Source organism: Columba livia, chromosome 4 (genome assembly GCF_036013475.1).
Source record: "Columba livia isolate bColLiv1 breed racing homer chromosome 4, bColLiv1.pat.W.v2, whole genome shotgun sequence".
NCBI lineage: Eukaryota > Metazoa > Chordata > Aves > Columbiformes > Columbidae > Columba > Columba livia.
This window is the reverse complement of record NC_088605.1, coordinates 23927243-23944818: the sequence shown is the minus strand read 5'-3', so window position 1 is coordinate 23944818 and position 17576 is coordinate 23927243. Positions and strand designations below refer to the sequence as shown.

General features: G+C 40.0%; 1 protein-coding gene across 2 annotated transcripts in view; it reads right to left on the bottom strand.

Annotated features, from left to right (window-relative positions):
* The window catches only part of C4H4orf19 (chromosome 4 C4orf19 homolog), a 43135-nt gene extending 26468 nt beyond the window's left edge, over nucleotides 1-16667 (bottom strand). Inside the window, exon 1 of one of the 2 annotated variants that reach the window (XM_005501273.3) lies at nucleotides 16510-16667. The gene's annotated coding sequence lies outside the window, so the exon portion shown is untranslated. Of the gene's footprint in view, nucleotides 1-7507; nucleotides 7588-16509 lie in introns of those variants that run through there. The other variant, XM_065060704.1, reaches the window with a different exon arrangement.
* Nucleotides 16668-17576: the final 909 nt, after the last annotated feature.

Here is a 17576-nt window from a genome sequence, read left to right as displayed (position 1 = left end):
AGTAAAAAAAATGGTTGCACATTGCCTTATATTCCTGGTGTTGCCTACAGGTGTGAGACCATCCTGGAAACTTTGGGTGCAGAATGACATCCACTCTCCTATGATTGCTTGAGCCCTGTGTTGTTGTACTGACAATGTCAACTCTAGTGTGTGGGTTTTTGTTGTTGTCGTTTGCTTGTTGCTTAGGTCCTGCCCCCAAACTCTCTCTATCTGGGGACTCCTCTAAATCTGAGAACAAGATTACCAGACCTGTGGTGAGTGCCTTTATGAATATTTATCTGGAAATTAAGGTTCAGCATGAGTGTTGAGCGCAAGGCACCGCACATTTTAATCAGGCAAAATCCTCATAACTCTCTGCCTTTCCCTGTCATGCTCACATCCTGACAAGATCCACAGTTCTTGATTTTTAAACACTTGTGCCAAAACACGAACATACATAACAAATTTCAGTCAAAAAACCTCTTCTTCTTTTCTAAGTTTAAGTATTTAAACACACATAACTGTACTGGTCAGGAACTGACATCAGTAATTCTTGGAAATATTCGTAAGGAATGCCAGACACTGGGCAACTGGGGCATGAGATGTTTGTGTTTGTTATAAGAGAACATTTTTTTCATTTAACTGGTGAATAAATATTTTAGCTTTCTCATCTATATATAACAGCTTTAATAAAAAGACTTCAATAATTTCTTAAATTATTTTTAAAGCTATACCTGGCACCATTTTATAATGTACAAAAAAATCTTCACCAGCCCTATTTCATCAGCACAACTTCCTGTAAAGGCCGCGTTGCATGCTCTGAGGTCTTACATAGGAATGACCAAAAGAGTAAAACATCATCCCCAGCTATCTTGCTTAGGACCTGGCTCTGTAAGTGGTGTTCCCTGACACCCAGTCATCTCCCAGCCTCTGACTATTTTCAGGCAGTGCTGACAAAGACACTTCTAATTTAGCTACAAAAATTATACAGGTTTCCGAAGAGTGTAATGCACTGTCATAAGCTCATAAGCTCTTCTATTGGCCAAGAGCCATGAGAAGCCTCCTGTAGAAACGGGATTTCCCTCTGTTCATGTTTTTGAGGATGTGGAAATGGATGACATTAAGTCACGGGCTATAATTTAGACAGTGAGAAGATTGCAGACTGATTCCCTAAGTAGCAAAATCCCTTGAGGAAACACATTATGTCTATAATCCTGCCAGTCATAAGACTAGCAGTTCAGTCAAAAACTAACTTTATATAAAAGGCTTATAGTAAAGATTGTGCTAATAGAGGTAAGAAATTTATTTTGCTGAAGACTATGAAAACTGGGGAACTTTGAGTTAACCATGACTCTTCTATTACAACATCTGAAATTGTCATTACGTAGATTTGTGGTTGAAAGAATCCCCATGTGCTTAGCATTCACTTATATTTGGACAACATATTCAGCCTTCAGGGCCCCAACTTCAGAGTGGAACTTGTTCATTATAGTTTGTAGTTGTGTGAATATTATACTGACACAATTATAGAATGAACTGATGTGGAACAGAGGTGCTTCAGATGAGGTTTTGAATGTTCAGTGCTAGCAAACACAGGCTTGAGAGGATATTTTCCCCTTATGTGCACATATGTTATATATATATATATATATATATATATACATATATATATAGATATATATGTTCCTGCTTGCTGTGGTTAGTGTGTAGAAAGGCCTACACAACCAAACGTAGTTTTTAATAGTGTGTTTTCCTCTAGTTAGATAAGTCAGTCACAGTGGCTGCTGCTTCTTCTGTTTTTGGTAGGGTAGATCCTCCTTTTGAATATGAGTTCTTATTAAGAGGGTGGAGCCAGGTTTTCCCCTTGCTTAGGAAGTATTGATATTTTGTGGAACAAATGGACCTTTGTTTATAGCTGGTGTGCATTTATGTAGCTCACCTTACATCAGTAATCAATGTAACCAATATATGCTCAAAATGACACATATATTTGTTTTGCAATTTGTTGTTAAGAACTTGCATCCACAGCACGAACACCCTGGGGCTGGGCCTGCCCGAGGGAGCTCAGCTGGCAGCTCCTTGGCCTCTGCGTCACTCCTGTGGCACCTCGCTCTGAAGAGCTGAGGCTGGAGCTGCTGTCAACGAGGTGAAGAATTAATATGAGGCTTAGTGCTTTTCCTGAAGTTGCTCAGCTTGTGTGAAGGAGGGGTAAAGCTGTCCCCAAAGGCCAGAAAGCCCCACTGCCAAAGTAGTCAACAGCTTTACCCTTTTTGCACAAAACAGACCAAGACTGGGCTGCCTTACAGTAGCTCCTCTGGCTGACAAACGTAGGCATTTTTGATAAACCTTAATGTGCATGTAAAGACCTAAAAGGCACATGAAATCCTGCTGAATCTAGCTTCTCCTGGTCCATTTGAAAGTTCTGGCTTTACTACTAGCAATATTTTCATCCTCCAGCCAAAAAAAAAGCTCAGGAGGATGTATCAGCAGTGAGTTCTCTGAGCAAAGCAGGCAGTAACAAAGAAGATGATTTTGAAAATGAAAACCTTTCCCTAATGTGGTCTCTAACGCCCTTTCAAAGTGGGCAGCAAACACGTTTTTCAGATAAGCTACTGCAATTCAATTAGACTGACCTAATTTTTATTTCTTTTCTCTGCTACAGATCTCCACACTGATACAATTTAACTTTCTTAAAATCATATTAGGGCCTGGATGGGACTTGGGTTACAGCACCATTAACTGCCAGAGTTTAAATATAGAAAATATTCCCTGAATGATTGTCTTGAGTGTATGTTCATCTGAGATAAGAAAACTTTTTTTGATTTGGGCAGATGCAGCTTTTTAGAAGGAAAGTAAATGCTGTTGTAGCCCAGAGCGAATGCTACTGGGTATGACTTACATGATTTATATACTTTTTTTAATTAGAAGATGTACATGTTATAGGCCCACTCTACTATGTTTATACCATTATCTTTATGCTGACTGTTCACAGTCACATGGCACAAAACTCTCACTAAACACCTATAAACTCAGATTTGTGCATCACATCTCACAGCAGAAATGGTTGCGTGTTTAAAGCAGTTTTATCTAGAAATAGAAATTATTATTGGGCATTTTTTTCAGCAGCATCTGTTTTCTTTATTTAACTTAATTAAAAGCTGCTTTAAAATGCATTGACGACATCAACATTTGGTTAAGATTATGGAGTGATTGTTCTAGGTTCCAAGCCTTTGAAATAAATAAAAGTTCTTTTCAAAGCATGAAATTACTTTTTCTTGCAACTTATTCCTTAATTTAAAATCGCTAATCCTGTGAGACCATCAGTCCAAGCATCTACTTAAGACTGAAGCACTGTTTGCCCACAGAAACAGCAGTTGTGGAGCAAGAGTAAACTAATCAAGATGAACCAATTTTGACTCAGTCCATCATTCTAATGGACGAAATTGCTTCAGTTTAACCACGCCAGTGCAATACCACACTTCTTTTAGAGCTGTGTGTGTAGTACACATCGGGCTTTCCATGAGCTGCTCTGAGCAATGATTTTGCAGCTGAAGCAGTGCCACTGTGGCATTTAATTCTCACATTTCCTGTGCCGAAAGAGCCCTGCAGGGGGTTTGCCTTCCTCGGGGGGTGCCAGCTCTTGATATTGACTTGTGGTCTGCATATGCAGGATTGAAACCAAAGGGGTAGGTTTAAATGGTGAGAGACATCCTCACTGTTAGGTGTCTGTTCTCACTTCATCTGTAAATAAGGTCTTAAATTCAGGTATTTATTTTTCTGTTATAGGTTTAACTTAACTAACTGGCACGATTTGTATGTATTCCTGGGATTTTAAGCAGACAATGCAAAAGTTATTGTTAATTGGTGTTCCTTTTGTTTTTACACTAACAAATGCTGAGTATCACATCTTGAATGAGCTTACATTTTGGAGCTGCTGAGGATGGTTAAATCTTCATTTTTCTGCAATGTTATGAGATATGACTGGTATCAGTCCTTCAGTCATGCGGTTTGACTCTTAAAATGGATAGTTCCCCAGCTTTGACAAAAAATAGTTTTTTAATGTTAAAGTTAGTTAAAATGAAAATACTGGACCTACATTACACATCCCAAAGCCAACACTGACATAATGCTTTTCTTTTACAATGACCCATGGGAACTAAAAATGAGTCTTGTCCCCAATAAGGACTTTTTTCCCCTCAGCTGTTTAAGTTGTTTCTCAGGTCCCAGTGGTAGGGATGTGTGTGTGGACTGGGGACACGGGAGCCCATAAGGGTCTGTGCTGTCCCTTGCACTGCGGTGTTCTACGTCTTTTGTTGTGGTGATCAACTGTATGAACTTCCCAACATTTCAACATCTAGAGACATTAACGTTTGTTGTATGTATTTTTTCAAATGGTGTGTGGTAATAAGGATGAGTGGGGAATAGTAAGTCTGTTTTACAGAAGTCACCAAAAATCTAGCTTTGTTCTGGTTGAGAAAACATACTTTGTTCTTTTTTAATTCTCTGTGTAAAGACCATTTCCCCCTTGGCTTTATAGGATGATGTCTGTGGTGGTGTTTCCCTATTTGAGAGAGCTTTGAGGTTCTTGTAGCCCTGGAAAAAACATCAGGCCCTAATTTCTGTGCTCCTTGTCAGGCTGCCAGTTTGATTTCCAAAGAACTGAGCTGCTTTGCCAGTTTGGATCACAGTGCTGGTAAGATGAGATGGTGAAGTGACAGGAAAGTGGTTGAGTTGCTGATGGAGACCCAGATAGCTGCTAGATTCCATCAAATCCTGCCTTGTTCTTGTCAAAAAGACGCCAGAATTCATTTCAGCTAGGGTGGACTGGTAAATCTGCATGAAAATGTTGTCAGTGCTTTCCTAACCCTTCTGCTATCTGATCAAGTTTCAGTGTACATGGCTCAATGTGATGAGGTAAGGAGAGTTCTGAAGGAATAAGATATTTTTGTCCTTTACAGAAAAGAAGGCTTTTTCACATTGTGCTATGTTGGTGTACTACCTCTTGAAATGCTTTGAAGGTATCAAGCTTATTATTTTTCTCTGTGGTGAAACTTCCTTCTAGCTAATGTGACATATGAGTGACTTGCAGTGTAGTTTCCTGTCACAACTAAATTTCTGTGATGCTGAACTGCTGCCAAAAGATGGCCCTTTTCTCACCTATTCCTTATTATGTGCTATATTTATTCAAAAGAAAAAAAGTGAATTTGAAGATTCACAATGAACAAAAGTCCTGAAAACAAATGAACAAAAAACCACCACCACCAAACAACCAACCAATCTGCTGTGGCTAGAGCTTAATCTGAGCCCATAAAGGGAGAGCCTGTGAACCAGAGACGCTCTCTGAAACCATTGCATTTTCCTGAGACAGCCGGACTTGAGAGTGTCTTGAAAATGTCCCCTTGGGCTTTGGTTCTGAGCACGACATTGGGTGGGCCCAGCAGTGGGGGGAGAGGTTTTCCCCAGAGGTGAGAGGGTGCAGAGGCAGCTCTCTGCTTATTTCCTCCTTTCCTTCTCTAACAATGGAGTGTCCTTATTCAGGTGGTATTTTATAGTCAGAAACCAAGAAGGGAGTTTGCAAAACAAGCCTGCTGTTTGATTTGCAATGCCTGCACTGTTGTGGCGGCGGCTTAAAGTGCCAGCCCTGCTGCAGCCTGTGTGGGGACAGGAGAGAGGAAACTCTGCACTGTTGTTGCCTCTGGAGAGGAATACATTGTGCATAGTGTTGTACAAAAGAAACAAAGCTTGGCTAGCTCAAGCTATTTTGAAGGCTCCCCTGTGCGTTGTTTTCTGGGGTTTTGGTTTTGTGTGTTTTGTTTTGTTTGCTTTTTTTCATTTATTACTTTTTTTTGGGTAGGAGAAAGTTATACAGACATGAAAAGTCTGGAACCTTAGGAACTCGAGCTTAGGGAAAGGATGTCTCCATTGGCAAAGCTTAAGAAGAAGGAAACAGGTGGCAAACATTAATATTAGGACAATTAGCTGTGTGGTTTGGGTAGAGCAATGACTGGGGAGGACAGCTTTGTGATGAAGAGGCCTGACTGACACCCAGCAGTCTGTTTGTGGCTTCACTGCTGGCACTGCCTGTGCTCTCCATTGCCCCAGGAGCGGGGTGACTGCAGTAGTCATCATTGGGACACAGCTCCAACTCAGCTCCAGCAGTGGTGAAGTGCCACATCACAGCAGAACAGTTCACAAAGGCCCTGCCTGGCTCTATGGGATATTAGTGACTATTACAGCTACTGTGTAGCTGCCTGAAGTCCTGTTACTGGGCATGACAGCAGCATGTATTGTGTAATAACTTCCTGGTGTCACCCATCACTTGGAATTTCAGGTGCCTGTGGTTAAGTACCTCCTAAATCCAAAGGGATTAAAACCCAGAGCATTTATTCCCCAAGGATGGTACAGTCCTTCCTTACTAATAAACAAGGTGGGGATTGGGTTATGCTTCCTTATTCTCCTTAAAGTAAGCAGGTGCCAGAAATCTGGATCTAGTCTGGAATGGTCTAGTTAATCTCTAAGTGTTTAAATAAGATATGTCTTACTAGGTGTCTCGATGACAGCCAGAGCAATGGGGCCCTTATCATTTCTGGTGCCTGTAGATGCTGCTGTAACACAAACAAGGAAATACTGCAAAAAACTGAAGGTAACTCAGAGGCAAAGCACCTTTAACCTCTTTATATGAGGAAATCCTGCGGGAAGGCGGGGGGCAAAAGTCCTGAAGCATAATGGGAGATAGGTAACTACACGCTGTGAGTAACAAACACCTCAGAGTCTTCCAGGCATTTCACCTGAATACTTTAAAAAGGCCATTTGTGGAAAGCTGTGTAGCAATCAACTGCAATCTTTGCTTTCATACAGAGATGTTCAGGCCTCCTGGAATGCAAAAGAAATGTCTAGAGAAAAAAAGGTGAAGCCCAGGCTCTGTTTCAGGCATACCTTTGTTACCAGGCCTTTCAAAAGGGCTCATTGACACAAGTACTAAGTCTTGCTTGTATTACTTTTTGCTGGCCTAGAAACAGAGTGTTTCTTAGTGGGAGAAAAGTGTATTGTCTCAGTGGGGAGAAGTTTTTCCCCATATCAGGCTTTTCCAGACTTTATGATGCTCTAGTCTTCATTTTCCACAAAGGTGTGTTATTTTTTTCCATTGGAGGAAAGTAGCAAAAGATCTCTCTGTGTGGGAAGGCAGCATGGGTGGAGGATGAAACTGGTTCTGCAAACAGGCTTGTTTCAAATACCACCCAGAGAGACACTGCAGATTTTAGAGACCGGGCTCCATGTGGTAGGTGGGTGAGAATTTCTGTGCTATTGATTAATTCCAAATTGTGTGGGATTTTCTTGGCATAAATGAACAGGGTCTTTGCCAATTTAAGTTTAATTTTCCTTCTATCAAATGACCTGTGAGAGCTGTGTGATGAGGAAATTTTGAGGATGAAGGGCTCCTGAATTTGCAGGGCTTGACAGAGTTAACCTTTCAATTGGCTTGGGAGAGGGAACAGGGCTTTTTCTGGGCGGTAGCATATTTACTCACCTGGTTTCTTTTGCAAAGTTTCCAGCAGTCTTATTCAAGAAACCCTGTATATCTCCTGGAGCACAAAAGGCTTTTTAATGATATGTTTGGATGTTGTGCTTCTTACCAGGGATGCCATGGAGATGAGGAAAACCAAAACAACCTGAATAAAGTACAAAACCTCCAGGGTAACAATAGAGACTTGCATAGACTGGGAAACAGAAGGCCAGACCTAGAAAACAGGTGACTCTTTATGGACTCAGGCCTTGGGTTAGGGAATTTGTGCCAGTATATAGGTGAGCTGTTCTACTGTGTTGGTGCTGTACTGCTCTGCACATGAGCTCTGTGGGCAGAAGAATATTGCAGGCTGTAGGTATGTGGGTTAAAGTAGAATTGAACAGGCCAGAAAAAATCTATTTTATTGAACAAAGAAATCTCTAGTCTATGATTAACTTAATTTCATGTACAGAGTAGAACGTACAAATCTAGGCTCCTTCACGGCATGATGCTGAACAATAAAAACCCTGTAGCATGGAGAGCATACCACTACTGGATTATCTGCCCTAAACGTACTTTAGAGAAATTCAGTCTGGTTTACTTTATCCTAACAAATACTCATTTAAAGCACCTGTTGCAGCAGTGCAAACCACAGATTTCCAATCAGCCATGCTTTTGGGGCTCATCTCAGATACTGGCCTTAAGAAACAATTTTTGGCAGATTTGTCTTTTTGCATCAAGCTGGAATGATACAGAGAATGGAAAATAATTTCGTAAGGTTAAAAGAATCAATGGTTTACGGACTGTAGAATGGTGTGACAAAGGCAATTTAATATCTTTGGCAGCTTAATAGTTAAGGCAACTCAACAGGTTTGTGGGGAAAATGTGAAACTTATTCACTATCGGCAAACAGAACTCACAGAGGAAAAAATGTTGCTTCCATTGCTTCAAAGGAAATTTAGGTTGATACCTGAAAAAAATGTATTTTTTTGTGGCTAGCAGGCTGAAACATCACTTGGAAAGGTTTCAAGTTATAACTGAGTCATCAAATTGGGATGTAAACAGAAACAATACTGAAACCTGTTTATAAACAGCTTGAGTTTTCAAGAGTTACTTTCTTGTTTTTAATGCTAGCCCAAAGTGAATCCTACACAGAAGAGTAGGTATAACCCACAAAATACATGCTATAAATTCATTGTTCAGCTAAAACGTATATTTTCCTGGGAAGACTGAAAGAGAACACCGTGAATTAACAACTCAGCCTCCTGCCCAAATTCATGGCTACTAGCAGGTCTGACAATCAAAATGCTGTGCATAGGGCACAGTTTTTGGGCTAAGACATATGCAGAAGAATGGTATAGAAGAAGTTAATGTAAAGCCTGGAGAACAATGGACTTGGTGCAGATGAGTCAGTGGGTTTGAAAGAAAAAATTTTACTTTTCCCATCTTAAAAAAAACAAGCAAGCAAACCTCAAACTCAACCTTCCTTACTCAGTAGTAAAATAAATTTTATCAATTTGATAATGGTTTCTTATCCTTGTTGCTTTTTAATTGGATCACAACATGAAATCCAGATAAGTAATACGGCCTGTGTTGGGAGACCTGAAGAAGTTCCTTTCCTCAGCAGAATAATTTGACATATTATGGGAGCAGAGTTAGTTTATTTTCTGAGCAAAATAGTAATATTGTTAGTTATGACAGCTATTGGTGGTTGGCAGCTCGATGAAGGCCTAGCATGTAGGTGCACCAAATGTTCAGAATGTGGTATTTCAGTGAATGATAAGACTCTGGTGTGCCTGGATTAGAAAGTTATTTCTGAGATGACCTTGTAGCCTGTAAGCAGAACTGCTTAGACCCACTCAGCTATGGGGGTGTTTGAGAAGGATCAAATACGTACACTAAAAATACAAATCCTCCTAAAACAGTACAAGCCATATAAATATTTTTTTTTTAGCAGGTGCTATCTGTATCAGCAGCTCAGATCAGACATAACCTGAAAGACATTAATACAACTGGTGCATTTCTTTTTCCTCCACCCTTTTTTTTTTTCTTTTTTTGGTGTGGGGAGGTGTCTTTTTGTCTTTTTGGGCCTTTTTGGGGTGCTTCATTGCTCAAGATGCTCCCCCTACACAGTTATTTCTATGTAACAAGGGTGGGAAGCATACTATGATGCGTTTTTTTACCTCATTGTTCCTGGACCTTTCACATAAAGAACGGTCAGCAGAGAGTAGAGAGGCAGAAGATTATTTGGGCCATATCTTCAAAGTAAAAATGGATAACAAAGCTTTTAAAAGATAAAAATACAGGAAACACTGAAACTCGCACTCAAAAATCTTGAAGAAAAGGCTCGGATACAATACCTTAATAAAGAACCTTATATGTGATGTGACTTTTTGTCTTGCATGAGTTCTTTTTGACTCAAATGGTTTTTCTTTTCTTTTAAATACAGCACCTAGATTAATGTGTAAAGCATAGAGATAATTTAATCTAGAGCTGTTTAGAGTGCCTTTGAACTTTTCCATTTGGTTATTTTAAACCAATTTCCTTCACAGACATTGTGTGATGATGGGTGGCTAAGGGAATGATTAAACACAAGTTTGTGAACAAGAGAAAAGAGTTTTTATGTTATAATTACAGTCATTATTTCTCAGCACAAGGCAGATCCGAAGTATTGACCACTGCATTAAAAAGGTCTGAACGTGGCTAAGATATGGTAATGGTGAGATAGCAGTGAAATACAGCTGCATTTCTGTTGTATCATTGAATTGCTTATCTTGATTTTATTTGCAACCTTTTCCAGTCTCTCAGTAGAACAATACTTGAAAGCTATAGAAAAGTATTTATTGCCTTAAAAGACTTAGTGTTGTCTGGCATCAAGCCATTTCAGTAATTCTTTTTTTTTTTTCCCCATTTCCTTTTTCTTTTAATCCCATACAAAAGAATGGGCTGTATTCACCAAAATTATCAATGAAAATTACAAAATTAAGTCTGAATTGTGAAGCTGTGTTTCAGCAGTGGAGCAGCTCATGATGCTGTATGCTGACAACAAGCTGACATTTCCAGCAGAACTCCTTGTTCCAAAGAGTTTATGCCATGGCTATAAACGGTGTGTCTCGGGTAGCTCTGTCATAAAGCAAATACATGTTGCCTGTGCTTTAGAACTTGATTTATTGGCCAGTCTGACATATTGCTCCATGACAAGAAAGTTACTGACAGTGGGTTGCATTTTTAAAGGGTGTTAGGCTCTAGAGGCAGATTTGGCTCTTGGAGCATTTGGGAGACTTGGATTGAAATTCTGTGTCCTGCACAGAGCCTCCCAGCTGGTTTAGCCCTTTCTTCTCAAACCTGGCCTTCCCCCCATGTGCAAACTGTGGGTAAGGATATGTGCTCTGAGCTAAATAGGTGCATTCTCACACTTTCCAGGAGGAAAGTCCAGCTGCATTGATTTCAGTGGTATCGCTGTGAAGTTTTATCTTGGAAGGATGGCAGAGAAATGAAACAAAGCTGATGCTGTAGTTTGAATACTTGGTGCTGGCATTGGCCATGGAAGCAGCAGGCTGGCCTTCCCTTGGCATCGAGCTCCTTGTCCTTGGCTTTGCTCTGTTTTCTTAAACTGTCTTTGGGGTTTTTTGATCATCTGTGCATTAGCGAATCTGTATGTTTGTACTCTACATAAACATAAAGTGAATGGAAATGTTTTTATAGAAGGTAATTAATTGGATAATTGCACTTGGATAATTGCACTGAGCATTAGTTTTTAATGCATATTGGTAAATGTAGACTAGCCTTTTAGCGATCTCTGTGCATTCATCCAAAGCAATGGAAAGTATTCACAAGTGATTTTAATTTAAAAAGAGATGTTAAGGACAGAAATTGGACATTGCACATGTCTGTAGCTTCTCAGCCCCCTGGAGGACTGAGGACTGTAGCTTTTATTTCATTTACATTGCAAATGAAATCTTGTGGTATTTTTGGTCTTTATCCATGTTTGCCTCTGAAATGGTGCCTGGCAGTTTCATCTGTATCTTTGCTTCACAGACGTTGCCTATTCAGTGCTAATGTTCAGTGGAGACGTACACATACTCTGACAACAGAAATGCAGGGCTGATATCAAGCCGTGCAACATCTGCTAAATTCACGTGGGGAAAGAGAATATGAGAACAAATACACAAAGGGCACAGCTACTGAGATGGTAAATATTGTTTTTTCCATGCCCCACCCAAACCAAAAATAGAGACAGAGGGGCCCTTAACAAAGCTTTATTCAGGTTCCTGACAGCTGCCAATAACTACTTGTTTTCTACTGAGCTGTATATGAAAAAGACTGCCAGCTTACTTCAAAAGCCTGAATATGCCTGAGGTTTATGCTTCTGTTACTAGATCAGAAGTAGAGGAGAAGAACAGCTCTGTGGAAATTTGTAGTGTTAAAATCAAGCAAATGCAATCGCTGTCAAGCTGGTACACTGTGAGAGAGAGCTGACAGCACTTTTTTTGGAGGGGGAAGAAACTGCATGTAGCACGGAGCAGTGTGGGTTTGCTGGCTGGGCGAGGGCAGGCACAGGCTGGCTGCAGGCTGTAGGCCCAGTCCGGGAGCTGCCCTGGCAGGGTGGGCCTTGGGGGGGCCCTGCCTCAGCCCTGCGGTCTGGGAGGGCGCACCCAGGAGAGAGGGTGAAATTGTTGGGCAGCTGTATCAGGGCAGACATGGTGCTTCGTGCGTCCTGGACTCCTGCGCAAAGTTCAGGTGCTTAATAAGGTAGATAAAGCTGGGCACTCCCACACCTGCCGTTGATAAAATTGCATTGCAAAGTGGCCGTGGGATAAAGGGGGAAGTGAGTGTAATAAATCCAGCTCAGTCAATAAATACAATCATTGCAATAAATACAATGAGGAGGATAGGTGGTCAGGGGAGGAACAGACCTACAGCCTGAGAAGTCTGGGGGAATGTGCCTCCATAAGGCTTATTTGTGACACTCTCTGTTTCTTCTGCCTTGAAGCTGCCTTCATATACTCTGCATCAGTGTGTTGTAAGAGGATGTTAATGCCAACCTTCCTGGGCAAAGCACCTGAACATCCAGATGCCTTTGTCCGGAGCACAGGCGACTAGGCAGAAGTGCAATGATCTGTTGTGATGCAGCGTGGACAGGCAAACCCGTGCTGCTGCCGTTTCTGCTGGCAGCGCTCTGCTGGGCAGCACTGGCACAGCTCACGCTGGGCTATTCGTTTTTTTCCCGGCCTCTGGTGACAGCGTGAGGATTTGATACTAATCCCACTGAAGCCAATATGAAAAGTTCCCAGGGTGGACTACAAGTTGAAAGGGTTTTCGGTCACTGGGTGTGTGTTCTTGACATGGGATACTCTTGTCATTGTTACTCACGTCTTTCAGAAAAGCAGATTGCCTGCAATAGCAAGGCATTGGACCTTGTTTACACAAAATCAGTCAGTCAACTGCTTTTAAATAGAAATACACAACTATATTAAATACTTGGGAAATGATGCAAAGTTGAGCCAGGCCCAGTTGGTAACACCAAAAAAAAGTAAGCCCCAAGGAGATGGCTTACTCCTCACTCTCCCAAATGGAAAAGTAATTCATGTGAATTAATAATAGAATATTCTACCAAAAATATTTTTCTAACCAGAAAGCATTTTTGGCTTTGCAGCAAACATCTGTGGTTAAAGTGAAAAAACAAAAAAAAGGAAGTTAAATAAACTTGTATAAAAACTGCAGACAGAAAACCGTCACACAAAAAAGAAAACTTGGCCCTTTTTTTTCGCCTCCTTCCTGCTGTAAGTGATTAAATCTTTAGTTGCCAAACAATGTACTTGGCTCTTAATAAAATTTTGAAGTTCCTCCATATGTTTAAGTGAAAGTGACTCAGAGGAGAGCTCTCAGGAAAATTGCTGCTTTTTTTTTTCCCCTTTCCAATAATCCGTTTTGACCTTTCCACCAAAACTCATTTATTTTGTCTATTATTTTGATATCAAACTTTCAGTAAGTAGAACTACATAGTGTTTTATACCTATTCTCCTTAGCAATGCATCCTGTTTGCCAGCACTCTTCTTCTGTAGCTCAGCAAATACCAGCCATTTCTACGCATCATTGTTTAGAAGTGTTGACATTCTCTAGCACAATCAGGTGCTAAATGAGGTGCTCCCACTTAAGGAGCAGGGCTTTGGCCTCCTGCTCTGCATTAGCCATGCCCTCCACATGACAACTTTGTTGTGTGGAAATGGCCAGCATGCTCTGCTGACAGGTGACCAAATATAGTTTGCAGATAAACAGGGTCTGAAGGAGGAATTGTAAGTTCCAAGCAAATATTTATTACCTGACTACATTTCGTCATGTTTCAGCGTGTTGCGTGTGTTGAGTCCCCCCCGCCCCAAGTCTTTTGTGAAACGGTATCAGTGGAAGGTGTAGTCAGCGCTGAGGCTGTGTTTAACTAGATACTGTGCAAACATAGTGAAAGACCATCCCTTCCTGGAAGATGTGAGGAAAGGCTTTCCTTGGCTTTCATTCAGTAAAGCCTGAGAGCAAATACTTACTTTAAGTAAGTTCATTTCCTTGAGATCAGATAGAAACAACCATGTGCTTAGAGAAGGGCCTCAGCGATCCCTTGCACAGTAACCCTTTTAAGCTGGGCTTTCCAAAGAAGCCACAATTCCCTCCACTTGCAGGTTTTGCTTTGTCTTCCCACTGACCTGGAGCTGCACAAAAATCACCAGGTAGATGATTTGCAGTATTAACCTTAAATCTAGTACAAGTTTCCTGAGATTTGCAAGTCTTGTGGAAGACCTGAGTTGGATTTTGAGCAATGCCTGGCTTAGCTCTGATTTTAGGGTAAAGAGAAAACTATTCCAGACTTTTGATTTTTATGTTTGCTTGATTTCCCTGAAGATCCGAGTGAAAAAATCTTTCTTGGGTTTACAATAATCTCAGTTTCCAAGAACCTTTTTCTTGTTTATGAGCAGGAAGTACTTGATTTGTGTGTTTTCCCCATGAAACAACATATTTGACTCCATATTGATGTGATATAGCAGGAGAATACGTTGGATCTTTTAATCAGAAAAAAAAGTAATAATTAAAGCAGTGCAATTTCCTGTAGTGAGTGCAAAATTGTACTAGAGAGCTAGACAGCAAATGCCTTATTTGTGTTCCTTTCTTTAGGAAAGGAGTTACTGCTGCCTCTCATTCAATGGTGAGTCTGTCTTTCTGGTCACAGAGTAACTTTAGTGCTTGTTCTACCTCCCACCCTACAAAGTTACTTTGTGTAATTAACATTCAACAGATTTAAATACTGTGCTACTAAAGCTGGTTTACAATGACACGCCCAATTTGTACAAACATTTCTTAAAAGAGTGTGGCCCTGGCAAGCTGTTCCCAGCGTGTGAGGTGCACTGTCCCTCCTCCATGAAAACCTGTGTAAGAGGCTCGCTGTTTATTTGGGAGCTGCTGCGTTCCTCTCACTCTCTTAAGATTTAAATCTAGCTTAGCAAATAATCCCCTTATCTATAAGAGTTTCTAAATAGCTTTTTTTTTTTTTTTTTAAAAAAAAATTAAGTTCAAAGGTCATTTATAGTAAATTTGTAACAGTTCTTTTAAAGTGTAGTGGCTTTTGTTACGTTCCCACCAGTGCAGTTGTGAACAACTCTGCTGGGGGGTTAGGAGTGCAATTAGTTTGACAAAAAATGTCTTGATGTCTCAGGCTGAACATACTAGGCCATGTGAGGGGTCTTGGTCATCCTCAACATTAGACCTATGATGTTTTGAGATGGTCGTTCTAAAAGTGAATTCCAATAGCAAATTTTTGAAGCACTATTGGTAAACTTACTTGGGATCAAATGTTCTTAAATTTATTTTAAGTACTGATAATATACTTCTTTTTTTCCCCAAAGAAAGTTGAGAGCCTATTTGAAACAAGGTGCTGTAGATATTATTATTCTCGACTTCTTTTTAGTATCCCCTTAGTGTTACGTGAGAAGAAAAAAAGAGATGGGCTTTATAGAATAAACTAAGGAAAAAAATAATTGCTTGAAATCACTACCTAACCATTGTAGGAGTAAAATAATAAACACTGCTTACTGCTGTTATGCAGTGAGAATCCCCAGGGAGTGGAAATCTTATAATGCACTAGAGAACTTTTAGTAAATATAAATTCTGTAGCTTTATAGAACGTAGTCTCCAACTAAATTCCTATAAAGAGATTAAAATACTGAGTATGTAGAACACTGTCTGAAAACAATTGCAGTTTAAAGAAAAATTGTGATGAGAAAAAGATCTTAGTTATAAAAATGCTAACACTGTACCCTGGAGAAATCCTTCAGCACAAGTTAAAAAACAAATGTACTGAAATATTGCCAGAAATTGTCAGTAAAACTTTATTTCTCCATGTGAAAATGGATATAGTTTAATGTTATTTAAATTCTCAATTAAGTGGTCTTTAAATGACTTTCATCCTACTCCCTATTTTGTAAATTTTTCCCCTTTTATGGAGCACTGAAATACCCTCCCCATCTGCCTTTCATTTGCTTTTGTATTTTTTTTCTTAATGCACCAAATTCTAGGAGGAAAATCAGAAATCATGTAAGTTTAGTGAGGAAGCCACATCCGTTAAAATACACTTTGAGTGAAGTGACTGAAACAATGTGTAATTCATGGTATAAGTAAAGTTGGAAGAGTTCTAAATCCCTTCGTTTCAGATATCAAAGACACGTTAACTCCCCTTTGCCCCCACACACTCTCATACAAACGTTTCGATAACAAAGAAATCTTTAAAAGTATTATTTTTAAAATAGATTTGGCATTGAAAGTTTGTTCTGTTTGAATTTCTGCTGAGCCAACTTTGTTTCTGAGTATAAAAACAATACTGACTCTACAACAGGTGGAACAATGAACTGATCAGATATTTTCAGGATAAAAATATTAGACTATTTTGAAAGCTAAAAAAGAAAGAGAGTGCAAAATACGACCTGTAAACAGTTTCTCTTGCAAGCACAACATGACAAGTTTAAAGGAACGAGAACTTTTCCTACCTGTAGCTGTTGTGCGGATCAGGAAGTGTAGCTTTTTTCTGATTACAATCTTCCATGGCTTAGTTTGGCTTCTGCATTTGAATGTTAAATATGTAAGAATGCCTTGTTTAGCTTGGGAGTTTGCATGACCTCTTAATGAGACACTGTAGTTAGTGTCATTGGGTATTAAGGCATCATGTGACTGTACATGAAAATAAAATCCTTTACAGTTTGCATTTAATACTTCCTAGAATCTGTAACCCTTTACCTGCAAGCTGGATAAAAATCTGATAGAGCTTACTGTTTTCTGGTCAGGAGTAGAAAAAGGAGAAGAGGAAGAACACGTGCCAAGTAACTCCTTTTCCTCTGGGACAGTCATTTACAATGACCACAACATAGTCTGAGCCCATCAGTGTATGAATGATATAATTTGCATATTCTTAAAATTTAATCTCCCTACATCACAAACAGCGCTGGAAGGATTTGAAAGTTCCAGTGTTACATCAGGTGGTTTTGTGTAGCAATGACAATTAATCCCTGCTCTTTGGTGTGATGCTCTATGGAGGAACTCTGCTTTAAGGTATATTTGCAGGTATTGCACCACATTTACCTGTGAAAGCTGCTGACTTTCCTGGAATCATTTTGGTTTAGGTGTGATGTTTCCAAAAGTGATATGAAAGACTTTCTGCTGCTACAATCCAGTTAGGAGAGTGTTCCCTGTGCAGGAGGAGAAATTTAACTTAAACAATGTCTGTAAACATCTGGGTCAGGTGTTTCCCAGATATAATCTGTAAGGTGTATCGATGTAACTGGAAAAAACAACAACCTGCCAATCAACAACAAAGAAACCCCATACAAACAAAACAACAAAACCAACCGAACAGTAACCCAAAACAAAACAAAAAACTTCCTGGAAAGAACTGGCACTAATATTGCGTCATCTGACTGCATGTGTCACAGCTGGGGGCTCCAAAGCAGTGCTAGAAGATCCTACTCAGTACTACTTTGGAAATGTTCTACTAAATCCTTTGTTTGTTTGTTTGTTTGTGGTGTTAAGCCTCACAGCAGCAGTTACATGAAGTTTGGCT